Consider the following 10,196-nt stretch of genomic DNA (forward strand, 5'->3'; position numbering starts at 1 on the left):
AAGCACCTTACTGACTAGCGCCAATGGAGATGAAGGAGCTAATGACACAACTTCAGGAGTTATTGGACAAAGGTTTGATTAGACCTAGTTCATCACCATGGGGAGCTCCGGTGTTGTTCGTAAAGAAAAAGGATGGGAGTATGAGAATGTGCATTGATTACAGAGAGCTAAATAAGGAAACGATAAAGAATAGATATCCATTGCCAAGGATTGATGACTTGTTCGATCAACTACTAGGTTCAAGCCAATTTTCAAAGATCAACGTAAGGTCAGGATGTCATCAGTTGTAGGTGATAGAGCAGGATATCGAGAAGACTGCATTCAGAACACGATATGGACATTATGAGTTTTTGGTTATGTCGTTTGGAATAACCAATGCTCCAGCAACATTCATGCATTTGATGAAAAGGGTTTGTAAACCATTCCTTGATAAATATGTGATAGTGTTCATAGATGACATTCTGATTTACTCGAAAAGCCAAGAGGAGCATGGCAGACACTTGCGATAAGTGTTAGAAGTCTTGAAGAAGGAGAAGCTGTATGCAAAGTTCTCCAAATGTGATATTTGGATTCGAGAAGTCCAATTTTTGGGTCACGTGGTCAACCAAGAAGGGATAATGGTTGATCCAGCAAAGATTGAAGTCATAAAGTTATTGAATTTACCTAGCTTTGGCCCTTCTCTTTAGCTTAAACCTCTTCCTTAGCTTGGTTTTGGCATTTAAGGCCTTGCATGCATGTAAAGTTTGCAACTTTACGTGGTAACTATGCCCAAGGAGGCTAGATCAATAATTTGGAGCCTTGGTTTTGCTTAAAAGTGTCTGAATAAGATAAGGACTGAAGGGATTCGAGGAGTTGTATGGTCAAATCGATGAGTTGGATGAAGATTGCCTGTTTTTGGTTCTGCATGGACTCGACGAGTCAGTGAGATGACTCGACAAGTTGGTTAGGGTTTTCCCGACATTTTGGACACTGCATGGACTCGACGAGTTGTCTAGAAACTCAGTGAGTCAACCGGGTTTTTCACGATTCTTTGAGTTCGTAAGGAACTCGATGAGTTAGTGGCGATACTCGGTGTGTTAGGTCAACATGGACTGCTGACCTTGACCGTTGAATTTGACTTTGACCAAAGGTTGACCAGTTTGACTTCTAAGGGTACTTTGGTAATTTGGGTATTTATGGAAGTGGATCATTAGTGGTTGTAGGTGTTGGTGTTTGGATCCGTGTTTCAGGGGTTTGATATTTTAGTTCCGATCGACATTGTGAGGTGAGTTGTCCTCACTATACCAACAGGGTCGAAGTCACCAATGTCAGCCCTTCTTTTCGGATTTGTATCTGGGTTTATTGCATGTTGATATTCTTAATGACCTGTTAGATGTTATTTTAGTGACATGTTAGGTCAATATCCTAGTATATAGGATGATGCTATGATTATTGATCTGTTAGGTAGGTCGGACTGTTTGTATATGCTAGCATTTGATATTTATGTGTTGATTATATGATTGGGGATGGGTTGAGGCGGACTTGCTTTGTGTTGAAGGCCAACAAACCTAGGGCGGACTGGATAGACTTCAGACCTGGTAAGGGCGTACTCATTAGACCAAAGGCCCGACGAGTGGTCCGGATAGGCTGAAGGCCCACGAGGCGGTCAAGACGTGCTGATGGCTCGGAGAGCGGTCCAGATAGGTTGATGGCCCTACGAGGCTGTCTAGACAGGCTGATGGCTCAGTAGGCATGCTATTTACTTTCTATGATATGATTATGATCGTATGACATTGGTATATTTAGGGAACTCACTAAGCTTCGGGTTACAGTTTTAGATTTTTTTTCACTAACTTTGGATGATCGCGGGAAGGTGAAGGCGTGATCGTGCACCTCCTCGCATTTTTATGATTTGATTTCTGGGATACTCTAATATGAAACTATTTTGAAAACATTTTGTAATAGATAATGGTTTTTGATTGTCTGAAAAAGTTTTAAATTGGCGCGAATTTTATGGATGTTACAAGTTGGTATTGGAGCCTTCGTTTGAGTGAATTGGAGAAACACTCGTGTGAATCCAGACTTAAACTAAGGAAAAGGATTTTTAAAATGATTTTCAAATGGTTTTCAAAATACTAAAGGAGGATGCAAAATGTACGATCAACTGGAGCTAATTAATAGACCTCAAAATACCATACAGATATTTGATATTATGATACGTTAGAACATCATGGTAGTTGTAGGCTAGGATCTTGAGGAACTGCCTGATAGAATTCCCAGATTATATGATACCTGATAGCCTAGGGTTTTCTTTATATGAAATTGACATCATTACTGTAGTTGCTTAGTGTATGCATCATAGTTGTATATAATTAGGATCTTATAGCTTGAGAATGTTTGGTTTGGCCTTATTTCCTGTTCTTGTTTGATGAAGGGCTTAGGGTACGATCAAATATTTGAATGTCTATAGGGTCCAGTCTTATGTATGAATAGCATACACGAGTGCTGCAGGGTTGGTGGAAGTTTCATAAGTGAGTTGTCCGGGGTCAGTCAGCCAGCTATGAGATATTTAGCCTTCCTCTAGGAGTGAGGATTAAGCGCACACCATGCTTACATATATTGTTAGGGCATTGTGATGATACTTTATAGAAATATGGGTAGGTGAGGAAGGTAGTATGCGCCTGTACTACTGAAAGAACATGACCCATACCCGTAGCAAGGAAGCCACAACCCCTAGAGCTTCATTAGGAGTTGGTTCCGGATTATTATATGGAATATCTAATATCTTCTTGGTATATTTTCAGCATGGTGGTTACTAGACGATTTGTGACTTGATCCATATTAGGATTAGGAGATGGCGGTTAGGAGGGACCGACAGTACCCGAGGTTATTGGTCAGATGAGGTCGGATAAGTTGGATGCCAGGATCCGAGAGATCCTGTATGATGAGGTTGCTACTCTATTCCAGGCACAATTGGCAGAGATTTTTAGGTCTATCAAGATCGCTATGGTGGAGTAGTTTGATGAGCACTATGCAGCTCTTGCTGAGAGGGGTGTCGTGGCAGCCTCCAAAGTCATAGCAGCCGCTGGTGGTGGTACCAGCCGAGATTTTTAGTACCGGGACTTCAATAACATGAAACCACTGACTTATATTGGGATTCAGGACCTGATTGTAGCCTTGAGGTGACTGTCTGACGTGGAGGGATGCTTCTTCACATGCTCACGTCCTACTGACCAGAAGGTCAGGTTTGCTCTGAACCTGCTGAGGTCCGGAGCCAAGGACTGGTGGAGGTTGATGATAGGGTCGTATACTGATGATCAGAGAGCTGCAATTACTTGGGAGCAATTCATGGATATGTTCCGTGCTCGCTACATTCCAAGGTTTGAGCGCGAGTGAATGGAACAGGAGTTTCTGGATTTGATGCAGGTTACAGAGTCGGTGATGGAGTTCACCCGTATCTTCACAGAGAGGGAAATGTTTTGCCCAGAGTTTGGTTCTGAGAAGGCTCAGATAACACGTTATATGAGCATGCTCAAGACTGGCATCAGTCAATTTGTTGCTACCCAGCATTGTGATACACTGATGGAGTTACAGGAAGCTGCTAGGCGGCATGAGCTTGAGATCGAGTTACAGTTGCGGGAGCAGAGACAGGCCTCGACACAGTCACAACCTGCGCCAAAACGACCCAAGACCGCTGATTCTAGGTCTGGGGGCCAGCGTGGCCATACTTGTGGGAATTGTGGGAAGGGATATTCGGGATTTTGTAGATCGGGTAGTGCGTGCCGCAAATGTGGCAAGGAGGGGCACTTCATGCGGGATTGTCACCAGCTAGCCCCCATTTAGGATATGAGGATCTACTATCACTGCAATCATGTTGTTCATGTGAAAGCCAACTGTCCACAGCTCGATGCCAGGCTAGTGCATGCTCCAGTGCCGGTTACACTGAGGATTACTATCGAGGGTCAGGGTAGGGCAGAGACTCAGAAATTTTGGGGACGCGCCTTACATCTTACAACTGAGGAGGCCAGGTTAGCACCGAATGTGGTTGTTGGTTTGTTTCTACCCCTTATCTTGTTGATTATATTGTTTTATGTTTATATGTGTGTTATACCTATGATTAGGTACATTTTTAGTGAACTCCTTACCTTCTTTGGTATTATTCGACTCGGGGGCGAGTCGGTCGTTTGTCTCTCGATCGTTCAGTAATGAGTTCGGTTTTCCAGTAGGAGAGCTAGAGTGTCCGTTGCGAGTTTTTATCGTCAATGAACATGGGATTTCTCCTTCTTCGGTCTATCAGGGTTACGTTGTGGAGATCTTCGAGGTATCCTTCCCGATAGACTTGATTCCGATTCCCAATGGGGATGTATGTGTGATTGTGGGTATGGACTGGCTTAGCTGCGTTGGTGCCATGATCGACTGCGAGGGTCAGCGGGTGCTAGTTCGAACTCTAAGTGGGGGAGAACTGGTTATCTACTGTGACAACCTGAAATTTATTCCGTCACGGTAACCCGTTTCCGTTAATAAAACCCGTCTTTATCAAAATTTTCCGTTAACGTTTGGAGTAGGTTAATTAAATTGAGACTTTTATTATGAATTCATAAGTGTCGGAACGAATTAAAATCATGTGATACACCCTCAAATTCTTTTAGAAAGATTTATAGTTTACGACCAAGTCGGGTTACGAACATTTAATTGGGTACGACCATAAGCTCCATTTAACGTTAGTATTCGGTAGATTTCCACCGGGCTGCAAACTCAACCCCTATATAAGGGATTGAGTGGTCACATTTGAAGATTTTCCACCCTCTTAACACCCTCTCTCTACTCTCTCTCTATACAAGTGACTTTGATCCAAAAACACCTCTTTCAAGATCCAAACTCGTAAGTGATCTATCCTAGCTTGTTGTTTAGCTTATTTTGCATGAAAATCCATGTTTAAATCATCCAAAAAAATCTCAAAATCATGTGTTTACGGCCAAGGAACACCCTCAAACCATAAACACCCATAAATGGGGTTTGAAGCCCCCAAACCCTTCCAAATCCTTTCTAGTGCTTAGCTATGACTTAAGGACTTGCATGTATGAGCTTAGAACCCCAAAATCATATCATTAGGGGAGTAAACATGATTTTACAGCCCAAGAACATTCTTGGATCGTAAACCCCTCTTCATAGGCCGTAAACACCTTTTTAAAGTGTTAAATTGCTCTTAAACACGTCCTATGGCTTGGATTAATGTCTAGAATCAACCACCATCGAAGTAGGGGCATTAAACATCAAAGGAACCATGAACTTAAGAGATTACAGCCGTTTCCCCCCCCCCCCCCCCCAAGGATTGGTCCTTTGTCCGTACTCCCTTAAGGACATCAAATGGTGCCCTAACTTCCTTCCATGGCTTGTATAAAGGACTAGAAACATGTATGCTTAACCAAGAACCATCAAAACATGAAGTGAGGGGACAAGTAAGAGTTTAAGGCCGTAAGCTCTATCTTTACAGCCGTGAACTCCCATAAATGGTCCATTTGAAGCCTTAGTCACTTCCTATGCCCTAGAATTGAACCTAGCTTAATTCCCCAAGTGTTATAAGACCTTTGAGCAACCAAGAACACTCCACCCATGAGTTTACGGCCATAAAATCATGGGGATATGGTATTTGGGCCGAAATCTCCACTAAGGATTTACTCTTGAAGAGTAAACCCCCTAACTAGGCCATACACACCTTGAATGTAACCCGTATAACTTCCAACACTTGAAATAAGGTGTTTTTCGCACATCGGAGTGTATTATCCTACTTAATTAGTAATTCAATAACTAATTAGATACACTTATGTATCATTTCATATTACATAGCAACCTCACGCATGTTCAAGCCCTAAACTGATACTTAGCATCCTACCCGACACATTTCTCGACTGATGAGATCATACCCCTACACCTTTTTCCGTGTTTTTCATGTTTTCAGGGGGGAATACAAGCAAAAGTACAAGGAAATATTGTACTCAACCTTATTATTTCGTATGAAATGTTACATGTTTGGTATGATTCTAACATAGAAAACCGTATTACCAACCGTTTAACTTGTAGAGTTAATTTTCAAACTAATCGTGAAACTCATTATAAAATGTTATATTTTATATTTCACAAAGGATTTCATACCATTCATAAAACAGGATTTTCCATATCATTACTTGTAAAATTGTTAATCTTAGTATTTTAGATACGTCCTTGGTAACACTCCCCAGAGATACGAGAGTGAAGGACCAATAACATTAATCTTAGAATTTTAGAATCGTCCTTGGTAACACTCCCCTGGGGTACGAGAGTGAAGGACCAATAACATTAATCTTAGAACTTTAGACACGTCCTTAGTAACACTCCCCAGAGATACGAGAGTGAAGGACCAGTAAAACAGGCTTTTTTATATTATTACTTTTAAAATTCATTATTCTTAAGATTGGAGACACGTCCTTGGTAAGACTCCTCCTAGATACGAGAGTGTAGGACTACTCCTGTAACCAGAATCTCCTAGAGGGAGAACGTGACTTGAGTGTATTGATCTATACAGGATTGCCTACCTTGCACCTAGCTGCTAGCTACAGTGGAACGGACAGGTCCACGGGTGAAAAAAGTCATAAAATGATATTGTCCCCGTTACGAGCCTTATCTAGTTTATGGTATGGTTATGGAACTCACAACTTAGATTATAGAGGTTTACTTTAGTAATTAGTTTACTACCTACTTATTAGTTTTATATACGTGTTAAAACTAACGTACTTTTTAAGGATAACCAAGCTTTCAGGGAAACTTCACTTAACGATACAAGTATGGTAGATACTTGTACACTTCATTCCGGATGGATAATCAACCACCAACTTTTAAGGAAAATAAGGGTTTTTCCTGGGATAACTTAACTTTTCATTAACAGACTGTTTAATAAATGGATAACTAAACTTCTATTATAAGAAAGTATGGGATTTTCTTGGATAACAACTTTTCATGACACCAAAGGGAAACTTATTATTTTACTAGAAACAAACCGCTTATGAACTCACCAGCTTTATGTTGATATTTTAAAACTGCTTGTATTCTCAAGTTCTCGTTAGACAGGTATTCCGTGTTCTTTTTGAGAAGACGGAGCGTATAGAAGTCTCGTCTTTACTTTTGTTCGTACTGATGTATTTATAAAACATGTATTACTTTAATTTAAAAAAATGTAAATATTCCTATGTAATGTAATTGTTGTGTTTACTATGCTTGCTATGTACATTGGTTGTGATACTTTACATGACGTCCTCCGCCCCGGAATGTTTCCGCCATCGGTTTCAGGGTGTGACATCTACGACAAGGGAACCAGATTGGGATCAAGGTTTTGCTCAGCTACCAGGGCTCGGTAGTATATTCAACACAGGTGTGCGGGTTACTTAGCGTATGTGGTGGATTCGCGAGTCAGGGATTCGGTTTCAGTTTCGGATGTTCCGGTGGTTAGAGAGTTCGTTGATGTGTTTCCGAAGGAGTTTCCCGGAGTGCCTCCGGAGAGGTAGGTCGAGTTTAGGATCGATCTAGTGCTAGGTGTGTCCCCTATCTCCAAGGCGCCGTACCGATTGACACCAGTAGAGATGCAAGATTTGTTTTCACATGTGCAGGAACTGCTGGGCAAGCAGTTCACCCGTTCGAGAAGTTCGCCGTGGGGAGTGCCTATTCTCTTCACCAGGAAGAAAGATGATTCACACCGGATGTGCATTGACTACCGGGAGTTGAAAAAGTTGATTGTGAAGAACCGTTATCCACTCCCAAGGATTGATGGTATTTTCGATCAGTTGCAGGGAGCATATTGGTTCTCCAAGATAGACCTGAGGTCCAGGTACCATTAGGTCAGGGTACTGGAGGAGGACGTGGAGAAGACACATTCCAAATTCGTTATGGACATTACGAGTTCATGGTGACGTTGTTTGGGCTCACCAATGCGCCAACTATATTTATGGACTTGATAAATCGGTTTTGCAGACTGATGCTGGATCGCTTGGTCATTATGTTCATGGATGATACATTGGTGTATTCCAAGACCAAAGAGTGAAACGAGGAGCACCTACATGAGTTATTGGGAGTTCTGAGAGGAGAACGGTTGTATGCCAAATTCTCGAAGTGCAAGTTTTGGTTAAGTGAGGTTCAATTCCTTGGATATCTCATTAATAAGTAAGGAATTTTGGTCGATCCGGCCAAGATCGAGGCAGTTATGCAGTGGGAGGTTTTGAAATCTCCCTTGGATATCAGGAGCCTTTTAGGATTGGTAGGGTACTAACAGAGATTCATACATGATTTCTTCAAGATTACGGTACCTCTCACTCGTCTAACGAGGAAGGGGGTGGTTTTCCGGTGGGTCCCTGAGCAGTAGAATGCATTCGAGACGCTGAGACAGTGACTTTGTGAGGCGCCAGTGTTGACACTCCCTAAGGGAGTCGAGGATTTTGTGGTGTTTTGTGATGCATCGATCACTGGATTGGGAGCTATCCTTATGCAAAGAAGACGGGTGATAGCATATGCATCGCGGTAGCTGAAACCGCATGAGATAAGATATCCCACACACGATCTTGAGTTGGGAGCGGTAGTGCTCGCTCTGAAGATCTGAAGACATTACCTCTATGGGTTCTGTTGTACCATATACACAGACTACAAGAGTCTAAGACACATCATGGATCAATCGAACTTGAAATGAGACAACGCAGGTGGCTTGACATAGTCAAGGATTATGAGTGCGAGATCCTTTACCGTTTGGGTAAAGAGAATGTGGTTACGGACACCCTAAGCCGCAAGTCAGTTGGATCTTATGTTCCAGCTGCATGTATGCGGATATCTGTGGATTCTCCACTCGTGAGCTTGATTAGCGAAGCTGAAGCTGAGGGTATGCGACCGAAGAGCTGGAAGCTTGAGAGGATTAAGGGCAAGAACACCTGATTTGTGCAGGATAGTCGGGATTTGTTAACCCGTTGCGGTTGAGTCTAGGACCCGATTCCTGTTGAGTTCAGACAGAGTGTTCTGCAGGAGGCTCATAAGTATCGCTTCTCGATTCACCCGGGGGCCATCAACATGTACCAAGATTTGTGATTGAGTTACTGGTGGTCATGCATGAAGAGGGAGATCGCATGGTACGTTGAGAGGTGTTTGACCTGTCGGATGGTCAAGGCAGAGCATCAGAGGTCACATGGCTAGCTGCAACCTTTGGAGATTCCCATGTGGAAATGGGAGTAGATCACGATGGATTTCATCACCAAGATACCAAAGATCTCTAGGGGCTTCGATGCTATTTGGGTCATCGTGGATCGATTGACCAAGAGCGCCCACTTTTTAGCGATATAGGAGAGTTCATCGGCCAAGAAGCTGGCTGACTTGTATATCTGCGAGATCGTTGCTCGCCATGGGGGTACTAGTCTTTATTGTCTCAGACCATGATGTTCAGTTCACCTCCCGTTTCTGCCAGAAGTTCCACGAGGAATTGGGCACGTGTCTGCATTTCAGTACAACTTATCATCCGCAGACAGGCGGGCAGAGTGAGCGGACCATACAAACTCTCAAGGATATGCTAAGAGCCCGCATCATTGACATCTGTGGAAGCTGGGACTCCTACCTACTTCTTCCAGAGTTCTCCTACAACAACAACTTTCATTCGAGTATTGGTGCTCCACCTTCTGAGTTGTTGTATGGACTGAGATTTCGCACCCCAATCTGTTGGGGTGAGATCGATCATAGGGTAATGTGATGGACAGAGGTAGTTCTGCAGACTACCAAGAGGATTCAACAGATCAGACAGCGGTTGCAGACTGCTTAGAGTCAGCAGACGAGTTACGCCGACAGGTGCCCATCTGAGTTGTAGTTCCAGGTCGGTGACATGGTAGTACTGAAGGTCTCGCATTTGAAGGGTATGATTCGCTTCAAAAAGAGGGGAAATTTAGGTCCACGACACATTAGGCCATTCAGGGTAATTTCCAGGGTTGGTGAGGTGACGTATAGACTAGATCTCTCGGAGGAGCTCAGTCGAATCAATAACACTTTTCACGTTTCACATTTACAGAAGTGCATACTAGATGACGAGGTAGTGGTTTCATTAGATGATATTCAGGTCGATGAGCGCCTGAATTACATGGAGAGGCCAGTGGCCATTCTGGAGAAGAAAGTGAAGGTTCTATAGAACAAGCCGGTGCCTTTGGTAAAGGTACAATGGGAGC

The sequence above is a fragment of the Lactuca saligna genome, chromosome 4 (genome assembly GCF_052625555.1).
Source record: "Lactuca saligna cultivar CGN05327 chromosome 4, ASM5262555v1, whole genome shotgun sequence".
Classification (NCBI taxonomy): Eukaryota; Viridiplantae; Streptophyta; class Magnoliopsida; order Asterales; family Asteraceae; genus Lactuca; species Lactuca saligna.